Source organism: Boleophthalmus pectinirostris, unplaced genomic scaffold (genome assembly GCF_026225935.1).
Source record: "Boleophthalmus pectinirostris isolate CB_2022bp ecotype Guang Dong unplaced genomic scaffold, ASM2622593v1 HiC_scaffold_8, whole genome shotgun sequence".
Taxonomy (NCBI): domain Eukaryota; kingdom Metazoa; phylum Chordata; class Actinopteri; order Gobiiformes; family Gobiidae; genus Boleophthalmus; species Boleophthalmus pectinirostris.
In genome coordinates, this window is record NW_026571515.1 from 27,336,914 (window position 1) to 27,359,745 (window position 22,832).

General features: G+C 41.3%; 1 protein-coding gene across 1 annotated transcript in view; it reads left to right on the forward strand.

Moving 5' to 3' along the window:
• The first annotated feature begins 3,538 nt into the window (after positions 1-3,538).
• rerea (arginine-glutamic acid dipeptide (RE) repeats a) overlaps positions 3,539-22,832 on the forward strand; it is a 76,653-nt gene continuing 57,359 nt past the window's right edge. The window contains exon 1 of the mRNA XM_055165914.1: positions 3,539-4,036. The gene's annotated coding sequence lies outside the window, so the exon portion shown is untranslated. The remainder of the gene's footprint in view (positions 4,037-22,832) is intronic.

The following is a 22,832-nucleotide window of genomic DNA, read 5'->3' on the forward strand; positions in this document are numbered from 1 at the left end:
AGCATATTTTAAAATGTGAGTTTGTGTCGCGTTATTGTGCTCCTGGCCCACTCACACACCTCCTCCTACAAATCTCCTGTAATAATCTTAAGGCAAAAGCACTGACAAAAAAGTGTCATTTGTCTTCTGTTTGATTTTATTTTCTGAGATTGAAGTTTTTGTTCTGTTGGGATTTCAGTGAGAGAAGAAGAGCCTGCTCAGAGAAAAGGCATTGTGATGGCTGGTTTGAAAGGCGAACAAAATCGAATAGACACAGTCAGCTTCCCAGATACATGCTTAGGCCTGTAGAATGTGGAGTGCTTTGCTTGTAACTGCGCCGCTTGTCTCCTTTCATTACGGGTTAATGGTGGCCAACTTGACAGAGCCATGTGATAAACAGAGGAGCTGTGAAATCCTGGAGGTGGAGTTCTCGTCTGCCTGATAATGGGATCTCATCTGCCACAGGGAGGGGAGCTGCCTGCCTGCCCCAACCACACAGCCAATCCACTGCCTTAAAGTTCAGAGGATCCACCGCACACAGCACTCACAACTGTCGAGGGGAACTTAAGCCTCACGCACTGTCTTTGTTGTGGGAGATTTTCAGATGATAGAGTACAAACTGATGGAACTCTCTTTGTAGTGCTGAGGGAAGGTAATTTTGTAGTACTAAACAATGTGGCCACAATTTGTAGAAAGTGATAGATATGTTTATAAAAAGTCATTTACTTAAATTACATAAACTATTCAAATCTATCTGCATGTGTTCACATTTGACTACACACATTTCTTTTAGTTTCTTTTTGTCTTTAATCACCTCAAAATATCTGCCTTACCAGCATGCAGTGATTTGCATATTTATTTGATATAGAATCTAGCCAGATGACCTTCCCTGTGTATTTTCCATTCATTCATGCTTGTTGTTGTGGCAGCTTTTCTGGAAACTAGTGGTAAAATGTTAAATTGAATTGATGAAAAACAGCAACTCGATGTCGTGTCACTTTTCTTTGAAGAAGTCAGAAAACACTTTTCAGAAGTACCACACCATCCCATAACTAGCAGTGGGCAAACCGGCTTTAATTCCACTGTAGCCATAAAGATCCCGGTCAGATTACTGGGGAGCCTTGTTGTGTGTAAATAGCTGTTTGAGATAAATGAGCTTCTACTACTGCTTGTCATTACAGAAATGGTTAACGGCAAAATGCATCGCTAAATGCACAGACACACCATGCCTGCTTCAGCTTGTGTTTGCGCGGCGTACGGCAGGCGACAGACTGGTGCATGTGTGTAAATATCATAGAGATTGACCTTGTGAAATGTATACATGGTGTGATAAGGGAGGAGCTGTGGTGTTGTGTTACTACGAGGAGGGAATAGTCGCCTCAGGAGCTGGAAGAGGTTTTGAACCACTTTGTTGTGTACTGAGAGACCCCCCCATACCCCCCGGCCCATGTTCTCTTGTGCTTTTCAAACCAGGACGGCCCGACGTGGTTCTTGTTTTGCAGCACAATGAAGAGGGGACCCCCTGCAATACCAGCCCTCAACTCAATTTCTATTGATCCCTCACAGGCTGTTCCTCTCCTGGCTGTGTTTGGCTTTAGTGCGGAAAAAAAAATCTCAATGTGCGCACTATTTGCCTTAGTTAATTGGATTTTGACAGTGATCCAATATCATGTTTGAGACAATGAAAATGTGTCAAGGCTGCCTGGTCAAATGGAAATAGTCCTATTAATTTAGAACTTAATACAGTTAGCTTTTGTTGTAGTGCAGTGTCATAATGCAGAGCACTTTTTAATAGATTTGTATTCACTTTGAAGTATTATAGTGTTGCTAAAGAGCATTCACCCCTGAGCTAGTCTGTCTGGGCACTGTCTTTTCCATTTCATGATAAGGCCAATTATTTTGTGTTTTTGTATTCTGATTCACTGTTCATAAAGTTTTCTGAAGAACAACAAAACTGAATGTGTCTGCTGTTACCTAAAGCCATGGTAACAACTGTTTCGGTACCATATTCATATTGTTCTTCAAATTTGCATTTCGGGGCTCTTTTCGTGATCAAAGAATACTATGATTGTGGCTTTGTTTCAACAGCATAACCAGCATGGATGTGATTTGCTGCACCGTTTTTAACCCTCACCTTCAGAATTTTACTAATGGTCTACTCACATTGTCAGCCCTGCTTGTTCCTGCCTTTTTAATGGGTGGGGTGACTAATTAATTCATTATCCCCAAAATGCAAATGAGCTGCGCCAGTTTTCCGGACCCTTCGCTCGCCTCTTCTCTCTTGTGTATATTCTGCCAGATGCACTGCTTAATGTTTTCAGTAGGAAATCAATGACCTGTGTATAGATTCAGACAATTTAGTATTTTAAAACAAGCAGTGCTGTTTAGATATGGCATATGAATGAGGATATCCTTCACTTTGTTTATCAATTCACCATAATGATAATAGCCTCTCATTGCAGCTCATTGTAAACACTTTAGACTGTGCAAAGTGCATCTTTTTATACATAAAGCAAAAAGGTGCCATTTAAAATGCTTTCAGCTATTGGTTGGTAACAAATAAGCTTTTCTTTCCTGAATTTGCTCTTGTTGCTGAGAATGGTCTTTTTCTCAGCAACTGTAAATTACACTTCCTTTTCAGCACTTGAAACTGTGTAAAGGATGTTATATTATTTATATGTCTGCTAAAGAAATGGTAAGGGGTTGTTTGTTTTAACCAACACTAATCAACACTACAGTGTTAGTAAACATTTAATAGATGGATTTGCATTTCTTTATTTCTTTATAGTTAAAAAATAAGATACTTGACTTGTGTTTTGATATTAACTGGTTTGTGAATATAATAGCCATCGGTGAGGCAGAAATAACTGTATCGAGTAATAATTTCATAGTAGACACTTTGACACCTGGAGTGGAGTATTAGGTACTACATGCTGTGGGCCCTTTTCAAAGCTGTAAAACGTTTTTCTCAAGGAAATGAATGGTTGCAAACCATCAAGTCTATACTGCTTTTTACTGAAAATTATTACTGTTTAAACGTCTCATTTGGAAGACGTGTGTTTTTGTTTTCTGTTTTATACAATTTTAAAGTATCCAATGTCTGTCCAGGTTTTTGAGACAAGTTGGCAAATAGCGTTGACTTTTTATCTAATGCTTTTATTGACTCTAGACGTAATGATGGTCACACTACGCTACCCATTGCCCTTCCTTCCCTACACTTTATACTGTGTAAACGGCGATTCCCCACGGGAGCCTCCATCAATCAGCACAGCCAGCGGCCCCCACCTCCTCTACCACCTTCACCCTTTTGTCTTTGACGATTACTTGGATCCAGTCCATGTTTTTATCACGGGAAGAGTTCTTTCTTCCATCCCCTTCGCTTTTTACGCATTGGAAGTGTGTGGTCGTTGTGCGTAATTCTTCCCTCAGTAATATGTGGATAAAGAAAGACTAGGTCAGCCATGTGGATGCGTCTGTTGAACAGCTGAAGAGGAGCAGGCTGGAGGGGGAGGAGGGAGAGAGGAGGACGACCAGGGAGGGGGGTTACAGAGACTGGGGAAGAGAGCGTGTGTACGAGCGGTGTGTGTGCGCATTGGGAAGCGAGAGGCAGCTGCGTGAACGCGTGTGTGTGTTGGGATCAGGAAAAAAGAGGAAGCCAGTCCGTGTAAACGCTTTCCTTTTACCTTAACACCCCGCGGAACAGGCACTTTTTCACGCGGACGCTAACCTCGATAGCCGCGGCCAAAAGGGAATACGGAACCGCTTCGAGGAGGACTACACGAACTCACGCGCTGTGTTACGATACGAAGAGTCTATCAGTAAAGTGAAACCGCCTTTTGTGTTGAAGCAAGTGCTCGCCTCTGGTCCGTGCAGGCAGCGATTTGAAAAAAAAAAAAAAAAAAAAAGCGAAGGGATAAGATTGTTGCTTGTTTAATGTTTTGACGCACGCTGTTGGATTGGGTTCTATTTGGAAGTTTGCGGGTCAACTCGGGCAAACGGGATTTTTCAACTTGTTTGCAGCGGTCTCTGGGACTCCCAAGAATCACCAGACTGGCGGGTGAGTAAGTTACACACACAAGGGAAAAAAAGAGAAGTGTAGGATGGTTGTGGTTAAGGGAGGAAGGGAATGAAAGGGAGAGAGAGGGGAGGAATTTGGAGAATTGCTGTTACGTGTAAAGTGCCAAAAGCTTGCATGAGTGTGTGTTATTTGAAAGTTTTCGTTGCTTTGTCGTCCAACTTGGCTCAAAGTGCACCGACCCTCAAACAACCCCCGTGACCCCACTGGCCTGAAACTTATAACTACGACTGGCTGTAAGGTTTAACGCGAGGGCAAACACGAGAAGTCCAACATGGTAAAAAAAAAAAAAAGGAAAAAAAAAGTGCACCAAGCTATCAATCATAACAAGGGCGAAAGACTTTGTGACAGCAGAGGGAGAGAAAAGTTCAAATCCTGATGAGTCACTTAAGACTGGTGGGATTCCCCTAAAGATTACAAAGCTGTTGGATTTTAAGCCTGGGTTTTGTCATAGATTGATTATTAGATGGTAACAGTCCTAATAGAATCTGGCTGGGGCAATGTGTTTTTGTGTTTGGCTGGCTATGAGTTGCAAACTGTTGAAGGACCACCAAATTAACTTGACTTCCCCCCTTCAGCACCCCAGAGGCTATGAACTCTGGCCCGAGCACATGCGGATCTCACTGTGGGGAAGAAGAGAGGGGAGGGGTGGGGGGTCCTGGGCTGTTGTTGAAAAGAGCAAAGCAGGGGGGCGAGCTGGCTGACTGGCTGGTGGGATAGTTTTATAAGAGGGGGGCAGATTAGGATTTGAACTGCAGTTATTTGTCTGCAAGGCGGCTTATCTAATGTTTTCCAGTAGACCCCGAAAAGGAGTAGGAGGGGGCCTTGTTTATTTAATATGGTGTAAAATTGGTCATAGTAAGTGTGCATGTGATTCTAGTCAGAAGTTCAAATCCTCCAGGCGCACAAAGAAAGATTCAAATTGAGTGAGGAAAATGAAAGCCACATTAAAACAATAACACTCTACTGCTACTTTTCAAGTGCCCACTCAGCCCTGTGTTAACTAGAGGTGACCTGCAGTTAAATGATTCAGATATGATTAATCCACTTGAGAGCAGGAGGTACGTGGCACAAGTAACACATGTAATGAATAGGTGTTAGTGCAAACCAATACGTAGCTCATAAAAGACATTCATACAGTTTAAAAGTCAGACAGGAATGTGGATATATGACATTGTGCGAAATAGTGTTACAGGGAAACTGACATAAAACATCGCCCTGTCTGCCTCAACTCAACGGATTACACAGTTTCCTCATAAGGAGCTACTTACCCCATAAACAATGAATGCGAGATGAGCTTTAAGATAATATACAACTGAAAGGGTTTCCTGGTTCACATGGAGGTTAAAGCCAAAGATGTTTGAGCTCTGGCCGAGGAAATGGGTTGAAAAGAGCAAAGTTGACATCCAAACTGTGTCCATAGAACATCTTGCAATAATTAATGTAAGAGTCCTGGAACTACTTGTACAGCAAGAATCCTTCTGACTAAACCATAACTTGAATGTTGACTCATAATATTGATTAATATTGTGTTGTATGTGTAGCATGATTTTAAAACATATACAAACAAAGTAGATGAATTATCCTCCATCTAATATCTAATTAAATTGATCTGGCATATGCGTTACATTAGAGTCCCTTTTTAAAACAACCTATACTAGAATAGCATTAGCATACCATCACTTATGACCCTGAATGGATTTAAACTGTATTTACTTTATACGTGAGTTGTGAATGGATAACTGAAACAAATGGCTGACTTGAAGCCTTGCATTTGTTGAATCTTCATTCTTGCATGCTTTGGAAACCCTACACCACAGTCTACAGCCAAACTACATTACACCATGTTCTTCTTTCATAAGGTCTATTATAGTCTTGGCATATTTAATGGCTCGTAGTTGGAGAGCACTTTTTAAAATGGCATCTTCCTCACTTCCTCCGAGGTCAGGATATCCATTTAGTTTCACTGCTTGTGGATTGAATGAAAGAGGAAGTGGTTGCGCCTGTTAATGGGCTGCCTTGTTGTGCACTGTGGCTTTGTATTTGCCTATTAAGCAGTAGCTACCCCAGTATCAGTCATGAATCCAGTGGTCCAAGTCTTAATTATGTCTGCGCACTTCTGTTCCTTCTCTATTTGCAGTGTCATAGCCGAGTGTTTGTGGGTGAATGAAATCCCCGGTGTGATCCGATCTGCCCGGCTGTGTTGTTGTTGATTCATGTCGAGCAGGAGGAGAGGCATAGTAGCCGCCTGAGTCACAGCACTTTACAAACACAAGTCTTGAGCGCTGACAAGGTAAAGCAGCAGGCTGCTAGTCCACATTCAGGGCATGAATGAGCTCTGGGTGTCACCTCTGTGGAGAGCGAGAGGTGAAATACAGATCAAAATGTTTCGGACACTGACTACAGAGACAGGGGTGTCCGAGAGAAGTTCTAAGGGCTGTCTGGGTGCTTGTTGTTTGAAAAGGCATTAGATAAAGCGTTATTTAATCTGTTTTGGTTTCGCAAGGATTTAACCAACCTTTGTCTATTTCATGACTGCAAATGTATCACTTTTGTAACATCAGCAAAACCATGTAGAATTTCAATAATGTGGTTTTTACCCAGACTGAAAAACACTCAAAATAAGTGCCTTTTAGCCCATGGCAGTAACACCAACTAAATAAAGATTCAGTTTGTTTAAATCTGGATTTAGGGTAGTTTGTCTTTGTATGTCTAAACTAAATGGAAAATGACTGCTTAGGGCTACTGGCTTAACCTAGTCTGAAATTCTGTATTTAGTCACCAATAATTCTCCAGTGAATGTAAAAAAGGCTATTCTTGCAACACATACTAGCCGTGCCTTTGCCAGTATCAATACATTTGTCATATAATGTGTCGCCGCCTCATGCCTATTTTCATCTTCACGCTATCACATTTCTGTGCTGTACAGAAACTCTTTCACAGCGTCTGGCTCTCCGTATGCTTTAGCACAGTGATGTAATGCCTTAAGAATCAGAGAAAGGCCATGCAGTTGTAATTGATGCAGTGCTGGCGTGCCCCATCATTCTGTGTGTAATGAGCGAGCCTGCTGGGGGCTGGGGATCTGTTACAATGGGGCGAATGACTCAACTGTATTCCATAGTAATTACAAAGGAACGAGCTATTTGTTATTATAATCACCAAAGCAATGAAAACAGATGCGGCAACAGACCAATAAACAACACTGGATTTGCATTAGGATTAGTATTAAGTGGGAAATTGTGGATTGAAATGAATAGCTTTACTTTATAATGTTAAGCATATTATCTGCCTGTAGTACTACATCTCTTCCAATCAAAATATATGATTCATGTGCTCTATGTTCCAACACTGCCTTAAAATTGTAATAATATTCGGTGTAAGTTTATTGATGAAAAGTGCTTTTCAAATGATAATCATTTTTTCCAGTTAGTATTTAATAGACCATTGCCTCATTTTTACTTAATCTTTCACAAGTAATAAATTAGTTACTGACTGGTCAAAGTCAACATTATACCTTCAAATTGCAGTAGACTCTTTTACTATTGCACTCTGTAAAGCACTTTGTGTTTTTTATCTGCGAAAGGTGCTCCATAAATAAAGTCTTGCTTATTAATTTAATGGCACTTAAACCCATTGTGTCCACTATACCCCAAGATTTAATATGAATTTATGATAATGACACTTCTCCCTTATGAATCTAGTCTTGCCTCATTTATCACCTAATTTCCCCTCCCACTTTGACCCCCAACAAAACCCAAAACGTGAGACCAGGCTTGTCACAAAGCCTGGCGGAAAATCAATGAGGAGTCATGGCTTCTGTTGCATTGTTGGTAACACAGTCTACCCCCCCTTTAATTCGCCCAGGCAAGACACATCTCATCTGTGCTTGTTGATCCTACACTGGGCTAATTTCATAATGCTCCTCTGTGTGACCTATAGATGGCGCTGTGCAAGTTCCTCATTTCTAATAGATTAGCCAAAGATGTCATGAGAATCATCATTGCTTGTGGGTGAAATGGACAGCGTAGGTGCTTTGAGAAGTCCATTTGTTGTGGATGTGAGCTGGGATCTTTAATTAAAATACACCTTAGGAGCAAGCGGGTAGTGAGAAATTGGGATAATTGAAAATGTATCTCTTTACCCCTCCTCTGTTCTTCTGTCTCTGTCCTTACATCCTTAAAGCAGCTGAGCCCATCAGCGGGCACTGTCACACATGTTATGTGGGGGGGACATCTGGCCTTGTTAATTCAGTGCATGGCCATAAAGTGGAAATGCGCTCCCCATAGATACTCCTCAATCGGCTGGTCAGATGGAGCTGGTGGCTACTTCACTGCCCCGCCGACACTACGGACCTTTGGCTTCTATGATATTCAAACACGGATGTCTAGATGGGGAGCTCAGTCTTCTCATGTCGCAGGAACATGAATGCACCGTTTCATCCTAATTACACAACAAAGGGGCGATGAATCTTCGACTGGCAGCACATTTTTGATTCATGGATGATTCATGTGATTTGAATGCACAATGAAGCTCTATGCGTCTACGTGCAGGACTTATTCAAATAACTACTATCAGTAGCTAGGCTGAGAATGTAATCCTACGATAATTAAAACAGTCATTCACAACTGCGAATGTTTTAGCTTTTTTATCTACTTTTAATGATAGCACAGTGAATATAAGCCATAATTTGAAGTCATATTGTCAAAGAAATTATCTATCCTTTTATTTTAGGTAGCATTAAAAAAACATTCCTCATTTTAAAAATGATTGTATTGCGTGCATTTCATTTATGTCACTGATTCCCCTCTGTACCAGTGTTCAAACACCGTGAGTTGATTTTACAGTGTAACGCTATAGGGCTTTTCATCCGGCTGCAGATTGGATATGAGCAGCGCGTGTCCATTAGGCGTGCGTTTGATGAGGAGTGGGCTGCCTCTCTCCAGCTTCCTGCATGCACCTTACGCCCTTGCAGCGAGAAATCCAACGACAGCCGCAGCGGGGAGGTGGCCATGCTGTGCACTCATATCCGATTTTAGCAAGTAAACATTTAATGTGTTTAAATGTATCATGCCGTTATTTATGCATAGAATCTGCTGTTAAGTCTGAATTATACATTAGCCCATGAATAATGCATCAGTGCCATTCCTTAATGATTACTTGCCAGGCAGCGAATGGTAATATTTGCTGATAAATTTGCCCATTGATCTCGGTCGTGTTTAACCAGGCTTGTGGAGATGTTTTCTCCATTTTTTGTGAGGTATGTTTTTTTTCAAGGATGCAATTAAGAGCAGGCTAATTGTGTCTTTTTAATAAGATGTCTGGAGCAATTGACAGAGCCCAGAGGAACATAAATGTAAATGCTATCCTGGTTTTGTAACAGATCAGCCATCCCCAGCTTTGTAAGGTTTTCTTTGTTGCTGCTTGAACGTCGACTTGTTTATCTTTCGACCTCCACAGATCAATGTCCAATTACAGTTTAGTCTTTGTTGGCTCGTGGCCATTACATGATGGAGTATGTTGAAGTGCAGAGGCGAGACCATGTGCAGTGAAATGGTACTTGGTAAAGGTGGATCTGGTGCAGTGTTTATTGGCAGTGCCCTTAACAGGCGCACACAGCCACATTATTGGCACATTATCTCTGTAATGTTGAAGCCTAGCATTACCTCAGCCTGGAAGCACAGCCTGTTATTGTGCAGATGTATTGCTTGTCCACACAATGAGAAAATATTGACTTGTTGTCACTCACTCATTTGATTAGTTGTGCGGCTGATTCTGCTTTTCATTTGTCACCTTGGCAACAGACCTAGAAAACAGGGCTCTGTGTGTATGGAGTAATGAAGCAGTGGAGCATTGAGACTGTTCACATCTGGAAAAGCTCTCTCTAAGCACAAATCAATGTCTCTATCACTCATAGTGTATCACTGCCACTTGTCAGCTCTGCTCCGATCCACAAAAGCCAGCGTTTGACAGCTTTCCTCTCTGCTGCAGCGTGGGAGTCGTGTACTCCAACAATTCCACTTTGATTTTACAGCTCACATTTATCTGTGTGTTTACTGCCCTGGTGAGTTTTCTTTTGTCTTTGAGAAAAACTTAAATCAGTCTGTGCCTGTGTGTAAGCCAGGTCATGACGAGAGCACCTCATATTTAATCCAATCGGATTCATCAGTGGCCTTGTTCTTCTAAAATAATGAGGTAGACAGTAAGGTCTGCCCCAGGCTGCGTGTGGGGAGATGATCTTTGTGAACCGGCAAATCAGCCCTGTTTTTTATGCTAAAGAGACAGCCTAATGACTGTTCTTGATGTGTGTCAAAGCTTTAAGTTAACTTGCATTAATTCATAGGAAGATCTAATGGGCTTGATTGTCAAGCTGTGTGGACACAGTTACAGAGCCCTGTGTGGGGAGGGGGAGGGGTAATTGTTTTTGCTGGCGGTGATTTCTGAGTGGATGGGATGACTGCACAATTCAGATATGTAAACAAGGAGACAGCTGAGAGGCACTATGTTGATACCTTGTCTATTTCCTCTTGATGGACACAGGTTTAAAAATCTCCAAGCTCTGCCCAAACAATCGTGAATGATGCATTGGCACCAGTCTTCACTTCACAAACTGTCTCCACTCAAATCAACACCTCGGACATGTAAATCATATGTGCAAAATGGACACTTTGAAGAGCTCATGAGCTGTGACGGCGAGCTGTTGAACAAAGAGAAGAGTTAAAGACAACAGATGCTCAAAGGGCTTGAATCTGCTTATTGGAGCATGACTCTTATTTAGCACAGCACTGAAGAATCTCACTGGTAGACAATAATGCAGCGGCTTGCCAATGCTCTGCCACTCATCTGCTCTCTGGAGGCATTTGCAATATTCATTTAATGTTTATGCATTTCTCCAATCCCCAGTCCTTTGTTCACTCACGCCTGCTGTCATTTCGGCACATTTTCACAGGCAGGTTGCTCAATTGCTTGCACTAGACATCTTGTAATGTTTATCCGGCTGCAGCTAAGTAACTCTCAGTGTTTTATAAATAACAAGTGAAAGGCAGGGGGCATGGTGTAGTGATCTGTTTCTGTTCAAGGCATACTTCAGAAATTCTCGTAGTTGTGCTTGAAATGTGTTTTGATCCAAGTCAGACCGCAATACATTTTCTGATACATGCAAGGTTAGTCTCAATAAGCCTACGCATTATAATACAATAGCTATGTGTCATGTAAGGAAACCCTATAATTGTTTTCTACACACAGCTTGTTCCATATTGTTTTCTGTTGTATGTACGCTCATGTACTAGTATGTCATGACAACAAATATACAATTTTGAAATATATTCAACGTACATGAAAGATTAAAGTGCTATCCATAGTTATCACAAATTGCATGTTTTGTTGACAATGTGTTTTGTGGTCTTTTGTGCTCAGTGATTGACAGGCATTTTATAGCTCTGTGTCTGCTTCAGTCTATTTTGATTCTGTTGACAATCAACATTCTAAGCATTTGCAATGTAACTACTATACCATACCCAAATAGCATAGTTGGTCCGCTTTGCATTTGAGTAAGAAAATCTAACTTGGTAACAGCTATTCATTTCCGCTATAGATGAAAAGTTAGTGTTCTGTTAGCCTGATGAAGATCTATTGAAAACAAAATAGTCCAGTTTGCAAACACAGCATCAGGGGTTAGCAAGAGGGCAAGACCGGACAGCTGTCTTCTAGTGATCCTCAACTCTTTGAATCCTCCCACAGACTGTTGGGCTTTGGCACCCTCACTCCGACCCCTGTGTGTCACCCACCCAGCCACCCACAGCAGGCTTATCTGTACGGCATAGCAAGCACAAGAGGGGAAACAAAGGAGATCGAAAAGCAATCGGAAAAAAACAGAGGGCCTTAAGAGCCCTGTGCCATCATAAACTCCACTTCAAACTAGCCTTTTGTTCCCAGACTGTTGGAGAGCACATCACAGAGGGGTAAGGTAGCAGCACATCTTTTCATCCTCAAATACTCTCTCACTCAGGCACGATCGCCCTGATAAAAACTGCACACAAAAAAAGGTTTTCCTATGGGACGATTGTTGAGGGATTTCTGCTCCTCCACCATGCACTGATTAAAGGAACACTTGTAGATAATCCCCTTAAAATAGAGCTTTGTTGTGGTAGTGATGACAGTCAAGTTTACATGCTGGTGGTAGGGAGAGTCAAATTATTGCCCCAGTCTGTTTGAAACAAGGGTTTGCACATTTCTGTCTGTTACATTTATTTCCCTAACAAACCCGTATGACTGTAATCAAGGTATGTGAGGCGTTCAAAAGCAGACCGTAAACTAGATGAATTGAAATCTTTTGTTTGACCATGCATTTTTATACCATCAAAAGACTGGTCTTCATTTTTTGCTGGTAAGATTTTTAGTTGGCTGTTTTGATCTCTTATGTCATAATCATTTCATCTTGAAAACCACAACTTTTAGTTTTGTTTTAAGTTCCAACCAAAGCTTTCATTGTGGTTGTATATTTTTTGTGAAGCAAGCTTGACATGTAGTTAAAATATTAGAGCAATAGTAGCTAGCTTTTTAAATAGGAAAACAACTTGAATATGCCTGCCCATGTAAAGCAGTTGTAGCTATATCTTGCATGTAAACTTCAAGTGTTTTTTAATCTACTGCTATATTTGCCAGTGGTAATTGAAGCTATTGCTCTGAAGTCTCTATTTTGATTTTTAACTGGTTATCACCTTGCTATGATCTGCCACCGTGCTCAGATAAATATTTAATGACAAGCTGTCTGAAATGGAGACGTAACTGACTGCTGGTGAGAAATGAAGCTTCTATTTAGGGCCCATAGTGTTCCATAAAGTCATGTCTCTGGTCGACAGCCCAAGGTTATTAGTGCAGTATGACTGGAGCGGCCACTCAACACTCCTCTTTCCTTCTCCCACTGCAGAAAAATGCATGGGGCTGTTATTGAGCACTCATGAATCCTTGATGAATTACCGGTGTCGCGGCAGTATGCTCTCGGCTCATGCACACTTTAAGTCAAAGTATTTCTACCACCAGGGAAACAGCTGTATGCTCTGGCCTTTACTACCTCCAGTTTTGCTCTGTTTCATTCCACATGCTGGCTGCCCTCTGGGTCCTTGTTTGATGTTGTTCGTGTCATGCAAAATTGATTGCGACGTCGTGCACCGATGCTCACTGCGATGAAGAGTTCACGCTAACAAAAGATGGTTTTATTTGTTTTTAATGACTGCTGTAGAATAAAGTACATTAGCCGTAGTGTCTTATGTAACAGAAGAGCATTTAAGGTGAGCTGTAAGTGCTCACCCGTGACCAAGAGTGTCAGGGCATATGGAAGCACATGACTCATGATAAGGCATTAATTATTCATAGCTTGACAGTTGTAAATGTCAAAACAGAATAAAATAAGGCAATAAAAAGGTGTTTTACGATTCTGCACGAACATGTTTGTGTACACCGTTTGTTTCAACTCTTGGCTACCCATGATATAAACTCTATTTATGTGTTTAATTGCTGATCACTGTCACCATAGTCTTAATGTCTGGAGGCTTATGTTTCATTGGTGCTAGTGAAACTACAACTGCTACTGTAATCACTATAGTCAGCTACTTCAACTATTTAGGGTTGTAGCCAAAATTCTTTGGCGATTAAAGAATAAAGACTAAAGATTAATTGACAAAACAACATCTTCATAATTTGAAAGGCAGATGTAACAGGTTCAGTCACCTCCAAAATTCTCTTCATACATTGTCTTTTCTGCTGTGGACCATATAAATCTTTACAGGGCTAATGGAACAATTATTGCTAAAACTACTACTTACTATTACTATTACTATTACTATTACTATTATTATTATTATTATTATTATTATCATTATTATTATTATTATTATTATTATCATCATTATTATCATTATTATTATCATCATTATTATCATCATTATTATCAGCATTATTATTATCATTATTATCAATTATCAGCATTATTATATTTTATTTTTTTAATTGTAGTATCTTAGTAGTAGTGATACATTAACATTTGACCTATGAGCAACAAGGTGAATTGCTCTGTCATTGCACCGCTGCCTAGAGTGCTCAGTCTGTACAGCAAGCCCTTATGTGCAACCTTCAATATCATATCTAATTTATGTTTATGTTAAGAGAGCTTTTACATCATTACTGTGCGCTCTCTAAGCTCATATTAAGATTTGAATGGTTGGCTTCTCAGTCAAACGTGGATATAGGCCCAACATGATTGATCCTGTTTACTCATTACATGATAGCTGTGGCCGAGGCAATTACTTCCCAAAGCTTTCAAGTACCTCGCTTTTGGTCACAGTGCGCCTTTTATTTATTTGGTTGCTGCTCCCGAAGCCCCCGCGGCGTCCAATCAGTCCGGTGAGTGGCGTGGCTTTTTCTCTCTGTCTCTCCCTGTGTAGGAAATAGGTGGGTAAACACGGCACCGAGTCCTTGAAGCACTTCCCATCCCCTGCTATTGGATTACCAGCTGCCTTTCCGGGCCTCGTGTGCCGCGCAGATGAGTGCCAAGATCAATGGAGCTCTTAGTGCAAAGCTAATTCGATCAGGACTGGCTTTGCTACTGCTGATCACAGATTATTCTTTTCTGACGTGAAACAAAAACTTAATCAAGTCAAGCCCCTTTTTCGTCCAATAGTATTTTCAGCCATCAATTAGGAGGCATTTCATATTCATTATTGAGTTGTTGGGGCTTGGCCTACTGCTAAGAAGACGAGGTGAGGAGATAGCAGGGTAGTGAACCGCTGTGTAAATGGATACGTCTGCTTCTTGCTGAGTGAAGCAGGAATGCTGTCTTATTCTCTCCACCGGGGGCATCATAAATAAGCGAAAGATTTTCAGAGGGATGAGGTTGTCTGCCGTGGTGACGCTGAGCAGAGGCAGAGGGCTGAAGGGCAAATTGACCCTCTTGTTCAGGGAAGCACTCTCTCCTGCGCCCCTTGTTCCCCATTAATTATTGTTTGATGCTAATAAAAGCCAAGGGGATGTGGCATGTTATGAAATGTAATTATTCATCTACTAACCCCTCCCAGTGTGCACAACAGGGCGGACGGCGATGCTGTCCAGAGTTGACCACGGCTGGGGCAAGATGTCCCCTCTGCCTTTTAAGCTGGGGGAGAGGGGTGAAGGGCGCCATTTTCCCTTGTGATATATGAGGAGAGACTACTATATACGCAAGGAGCTGCTGAGAGAAAGACAGAAGGTCACCGCACATTACACTTCGCCATTTATTGCACCGGCACGTCGTCTGACCCCAGCGCAAATACAGTCAGCTGTTTATATATATATATATGTGCGCGTGTCAATGGACCACTCATTTTAGATTGACACGTAGGCACACACTGTCAGATGAATGCAGCACTGTAGTCAATATGCACTCAGTGTTTTTTTATAAGCTCACTGATGCAGCAGGAAGCTATTTTAACAAGACTCCACAAACCAGACAGACTTGCACCGAGGGATGGGGACACAGGCGCAGGCTGTAAACACTCATCCCATATGCATCATGACAACATATGGGAGATTTGACACAATGCAAGCGCTGGATTAGATCATCTCGTAATGTTGTAGTTCAGTAAATGCAGCTAATGCTCAGTATGAAGGGGACAATGGGCTAAATGAAGCTTTCTGGGTGATGATAATATTCAGTTAATAAACTCAACTATTGTTTTCACATGCAGCCATTTGTGAGAAGTTGAAATATTTAAACAGACCTACTATTGTCTATGGTTTTGGTAACACATGGCGTAGCTGTCTCTTGCAACATAACACAATCAATTGCTCGACTAAAAGAAGGTGTGGCAGTAGCTTTGAAAACTATTAAAAGTATCTCATTGATCTGACCAAATATCACACCCAGACCGTGCTCACAAGACTTACAGGATTTCATTCTGAAATAACTACTTTTATGGAAAAGTACTAAACTAGATATTTATGTAAACCATATATAGTCCCAAATTATTATAATCCCAGAAAAATATATTTTCTTCATTAAAATGTGGTTGACTATAAGATACATATACATCATAATTCAAAATATTTTGGAAATGAATAAACAGAGGTCCACGTAGAATAAAGGTTACTTGGTTTGGCATCTGAAAATGGATATTGCCATTGTGAGATACAACCACCATAGCTTTGTCACCATGGAAACGGTCGGCTAATTGAATTGAATGCCTCTAATAACTTGGATGCTCTTAGTGCCATTACAAGGTGAAATAGTGTAGCCCAAAGCACTAAAGCTGTACAGACAAGTCAACAAAATCCATATTACACCCAGCTTTATGTTCCCCCATTCAAATGTGTGCCACGCTGAAGAGCACATGAATGGTTAGGGGCTATAGTATTTTATGATCATTAATGGCCCAGTAACAGGAGACGTCAGCGAGACTGCCATGGTCAAAGCCTGACATTAACATTCCAAGAATATCTGAGGCTTATTCGCCGTAACCACACCACACAGCCGCCTCTGTTCACCTACGGGTGCAAAAAAAGACAACAGGCCATATGTCTCGGCCAGGTTGAGAGGTATTTTTAATGCTTTGTTTTCCAGCAGTTAAGGATGCCATTTATAATCTGGCATAAGGCACAGGAAGATGAGAAATATGCAGTGTTGTTGTGTTTGCTGCAGGCACGGTACACTATCAGTCAGGGATCAAGTCTCTATTTCACACATGAACAAGCAGCTTTAATCTCACTGTACTCTGCTTAAAAACCTGCTTGTGTGCTTTCCCCTTAGAGCAGCAGGGGTTCTGAGAATTAGCTAAGTTTTGGAAAATAGTCCCTTTTTTAGTAAGTGATTTGTAGCCTAAAAACATAACCATATCCAGGTAATGCAACTGGTTCATTCTTTGAAATTAATTGTGTGTGTTTGTAGTTATCGTTTTGTGTGGCCCTGTGCTTAAGTGGCACTGCTGCTGTAGCTTCTGGAAGGGGCCGCTGCATGTTTTATGAGCTGTCCTCTGGAGGATATGGGAGCGCCGAGCTCAGATCCCTCTTGTTCCAGCAGCGTTTTCATCACTTCTGTGCGCACTTCCCCTGGGCCATTTTTTTACTAAACAGAAAGGAAACACATTCATAACTACAAGCATTTGCAGAGTGCAGACCTCTATTGGATGTATCGTGCTATGGAAAAGATGTGGTGTACAGAACTGAACTGAATAATGGACTTTTGTAGTTCAGGGATAAATGCTTAATTTATTGAGCTATTGGCCACATTTGACCATTGATTTTTTGAGTAATGTTCCTTTCATACAATCTTACTGTCCAACAAAAGGACCAATATTAAAATGTTTAGATTGTTTAGATTTAGATTATTGTTTATTTCTCCCACAAATTATGAAATCAACCAAGGCAATGCCAAACAACATCAGTCTATTATTTAATTGTACAGCCCTGTTTGGATAAATAATAATAAGCCTGTTGATTGATTGGCTCTCCTCAGTTGCGCTGTACCGGGTGCTTCCCCTCTGTTCGGGATCACTGAGATGGAGGATGACAAGGCTCAGTGCTACACTGAATATTCCACTCCCTGAGCCACTGCTGCTCCAGCTGTCTGCCCTGAACAAACAAATCTCCACAGCGCACAGACACTGTCTATTTGCAGCACTCATACACACTCACACACTCACACTGAGTTAGAGCTGTGGAAATTAGCCTGATGGGACTAAACAAAGAACTAGATTTCTCTTGGAGAAGAGTCATTGTAATGAACATTATAAGGTTGGCATACTTTCATGTTAAAGTATACAACACAGATTTGTCATGCACTATGAAAAATTTGCATTGTCTGTATCTTTGTACACCCTCCATTTGTAAACAAACATATTGACTTGTATTCTTTTGTTGTACCTATGGGTCACAGACTATAGAAAGGGTGAGGGAATTACAGAGATGTTGCCTGCTACTACAGAATTGATACAGAAATATTGTTTATGATTGTAGTGTCTTTTGGAACCTCTTTTAATGTGCAAACTATTTTTCTCCACCATGCTTTAACTTGCCCACACAGCAGCAGTGGAGGTCTACCCTCTCCAGTCTCAGAAATAGCCTCTTTCCTTACTCAGTGGCGCTCTTAGAAAAACTGTTTGCATATGAAATAAAAGCCTTCCTAATTAGAGGTAATAAAATCCCTTGGTTTGCCGAGGTGGAGGTGTTTTTGGCTTAACGTCTTTGAATAGAGCAATTGTCCCGCTGCCCGTGACCATCTGCTCTGAGTTTGCCACCACATAGTTAAATAATTTAGACAGAAAAATTGGATTTGTGTACTGACCTAATGGCTTTGTGTTTTTGTGGAGTGGTGCTCTCGGTGACACCCTCGGGTGTCCTCCCTGGCCTCAGCTGTCAGTCCTGGACTCTCGGAGCTGCCTTATCTGTCACTCTCATCTATTTGTGTTGGCTCTTCTTCTGTGTGGCATGGTGATTATAGGCGCTGGAGGATGTAGGGCAAGCGGCAGGAATATATTTTCTCCCTCTTCTGTGCTCATTTAGACAGCAGTCCTGAGTTTTAAAGTGACGGATAGCACTGTTAAGCTGATAGGCAGATGCAGCAGCAGGAAGTGGAAGATATTTGATTGCACAAGTGAGTGGTGCATGATTGAACGCTCAAATAATAAAAAATCTCAAGAGCCCTCTCGCTAACACAGACAAGGTTGGTGTTTTTTTCCCTTGCAGCACTTACTTGACAAATCTGATTGAGAAAATGTCATGTAACTCATTCTCTCTTATCTACGCCAAGCTATTTTTCACTTTATAGCCATAATCCATACAAAAACACAGTTTTTTACTGTTAAATATTTCCCCAAAGTGCATTTCTGACCTCAGCTGTTTTCCATTATAAAAAATATTGAGTTGTCAGTTACTTGAAATCCTTTTTGAATGATCCACTTTTGTACATATCTACAGGGAAACTCAATTAAAGAGCGGCACTGGTGATAGCGCTGTCTGTCGGCACATACCTCACATTCTCTCGCTTCTGTTATCAATGACTCACCAGGAGAGGTCCTTTTCCTGGACGGCTCACGATTACATTTTTGAAGAACGCCACATTTTTGGAGTAAAGGCAAAAAGGTGACAATGGCCAACCCTGGCATTTCCCTGCAGAGTTGTGTCAAAACAGGTTGCCCTGTGAAGCTGCCAAATGGCTGGTGTGGTGCATTGAGAGGCGGTCTGTCTCCAAGTGTCTGGTATTATGGCTGTGAAATGAAGTCTTGATATATAATGCACAAGTAGGCTCCCCTCTGGGTCATTTCCAGAGACCACAAACCAGGGGATATAGGATGCTTTAGGAGAGGAGCAGAGGCTTAGCTAACAGCAGGGTTGGGAGGACTTTAGAGGAGGGTGGATATGAACTGTTGGTAAGAAAATATGTTTGACTTAGCGGACAGCGGTCTCTATTACAACACGTATCATATGCGACGGTAGTCCATGGGGATTTAAACTGTCACAGCCAGAGAAAGGCAGTAAATTTTATAATGGTGTCCCTTAACGAACTCTGACCTAAAGGGGGTATAATGTAAGGTAAGACTACATAATATAAAACAGTGAAATTGCCATGGCAGATTTTTATTTTATTTTATTTTTTTGACAACACCAAATAAGTACATTGAGAAGAAAAATATATTTTTAAAGACTATTTGATTTATAGTTGATGTACAGGACATTGGTAGAATTGTATTACCTATTGAAAAAACTGTTTGATCCATACTGTTTGCATATTATTCATGTATTCTTGTTTTGCCTTTACGCCTTCCATTCACCTTAGCATGGCTCTTTTCTGACACTGAAATATCCATGTTTGGTCCCTGGGCTACACATTTCCCCGGTCATCCAATAGAGAATCCCTTTACAGTGGTTATATTATAGTGTATTGTTTTCCACAGTGTCACTGCGCATTAAGCTCCGTTCGTTTGACCACAAAATCTCCAGGCAGGTTTAAACGTTGCTGTTGTAAAAGCCCCAAGCGATCTTTCTCTCTCTAGCTCCCTGGCTTTTACCTACTCAACTCACCCTGGACGCCGCACTAAAAATAGTGTCTTTGTGAGAACAGCTTTAGCGAGAGTGAAAGCAGCATGTTGTTGCTCATCAGTGAATTGAAAACCAAGTGGAGCAGACAAGTGTCATTGCACCGGCCAACACTATCTGAAACACCTTTGAGGATATGACGCTGCAGTCAGATTGGGCAGGTGAAGACGAGGCTGTCCCATATGAAGAGGCTCATCCCGCACCCCCAGCTGTTGTTTCGGTGGAGCTTATTTGAGATGGCAGTTGTAATGGATTGGTCGACAGCACCCCAGCGAGAATCCCACTGCTTCATACGGATCAATTTGAGCTGGCCCTCATTGTTAATAAGCCTCTGTATATTCACGCTAACATTGTTCCCCCTCTAATCTGTATTCACACTGGTATTTTCATTCAATCTTTCCGCAAAGCCCTCCTTAAATCCTCGCCAGTCACATTTTCGCTACTTCATAATTCTCCATTTGAAAGTCTTTGTAGTCGCAGACTGGGGTGTTTGTGTTGGCTAGTTTGCATTTAAATGTAACTATATTTGCTTTACTGCAGAATGAATGTGTTTTAAATATATATAATCCAGGAATAATCAATTAGTTAAATTTGGAGTGCCTAGTGTTTCATCTATAGCTGCTCAAGTAAAGCATAATAATAAGAATGTTTATCCTTTGACGGTGTTTGATTGAAACTGCAGAGATGAGCATGGATTTAGGCTAAATCTGTGGGAATGAATAAAACATGTCTCTTTTAAAAACTCCAAAGCAGGAAGTAGTGTTAAAAACAGAAGCCTGCTGGGTGGCCATTGTGTGGGCTGATGTGTTAATCAAGCCACAAACCGTTTGCTTGCTCGGGCCAGAGGTCTCATTTAACCAGGCACCGAAAAGTGAAATGCATTTTGAGTTGGTCCCTGCTGGCCGCGAGCCCTTGACTCCTTTGCAGTAATGTAAATGCTGGATTAGGTTGGAGACCCCTCTAGCCCCCCTCCTCTACTTTTCCATTAAGACAGCTGGTATCTTTCAAAGGGTCCTGGCTCAGTGATTGATGTGTAATAGCTCCCAGCCTCACCTGCCCCCTCACTGCTGTATTCATGGGGCCAGCCGGCACTTTGTTTCCTCGGCCGGTGGGTGGAGAGGTGGAGAGGTGGAGGGAGTGGGGCTCGCTTTTCCTCCACGCCGTCAATACGTTATGACTGTTCATTGCAGCACCGGGCTACTACTTCACACCATGACTCACTCCCTTGTGCTCACTTAATTTGTCCAATGTTAAATCACCCTTTATTCTGCATCAGACAACTGCTGCAGCTGCTCAAGTAGTCATGCCTTTGCCAGTGTATTGGCTTTTAACAATCTTCAAATGTAGCGTGACCAAATAAGTTGCTGGTGTAAAAAAAAAAAAAAGTACTGACGTCATTTTTGTTTAAGGCTATTTTTCAAGTTTGGCGTGTGTTTATCTCCAGGTGCTAATTACTGTGCTCAGTTGGGTTTGAGCGGCGTTAATTGTTTTGAAATACAATGACATTGCACAGTTATAACGATGAGTTTATTAATCATATGTAGCAGCAAGCATTCTTTACCTTTTGAATTCTCTACATAGGTGATTTAGATAAGGTAAAGCGTTTAAAATGTACAATCTTTTGGTGTTTGTTGCTCTGTTGTTTGAATAGATCCCCGCACAATTAATCTTTATTATATCAATCAATCACTATTCACACAGGCTGCAGTTCATTATGTCCTTCGCAAAAATCTAATAATACAGTCTCCATGGAGTCCCATTTAGAGTAAAATGCTCTGAAATGTATGTAATTCTTGTATCAATTTGCCTCCAACCTCGTTCCAGAATTAGCAAATTAGCTCCATATCCACAACTGTAATAAATGATTTCATAATTACTGACCTTTTGGGGCTCTCTCTCACCTGTGGTACAGAATGAAGTGATTATTTGCTTGATTGTTTCTTCTCAGGGATCTTTTAAAGTATACAGTTTCATAATTAAATAGCCATGGCAATGTTTTGTATTGTTTACCCCAAATTGATCCAACGTAATCTAACTCTATAAAAACATTCTTTAAACCCAAAACATTTGTGGATATGCAGCCAATGACTTTGTACAATCTCTGCCCTACTTATGGAGATGATTGAGGAAGAATCATTTGAAGCTGGGCAGTTGAGTAAAGCGTAACCAGATGTGGACTAATAGCACCTCGATTGTGCACATACTCAGAGAGGCTTGTGCGGCCCCCGACTTCAAAGAGCCCTCCATTTAAAACAGTTTAGAGTCCTCGCCGCATGTTCCTGATTAGATCGGAGGAGAGAGGTGCTTAGCTCTCCCTCGCAGCCTGTCAGCCCAGAGACCTGAGCCATCACATGCTGCCGTCATCCATGTTTTCATGTTCCTCACAGCTCAGAGGCACACCGCTGCAGACAGGCGCTTTGACACTCCACAGGAAGCACTGTTGTAATACTGTAACACTTTGCTCGCCAACTCAAACTTATTTTTACTCTTGGACACAGAGGTATAAGCATTTCAAGACTGACAAGGAGACGTCTGAGTTAAATGTTTATATCATTTGACAGTTTGATGGAACACCTTACGCGCTTGTGTCAAGTTTACTTCTGTTTAGGCTTGTCTTTTTTTTTTTTTTTTTTTTTTTTAAGCTTTAAAGGGTTTTGAATATTTTAATTCTAGACTCTCCAAACCTGTAGTAGTTTTTTATTGGATTTATCACTTATAT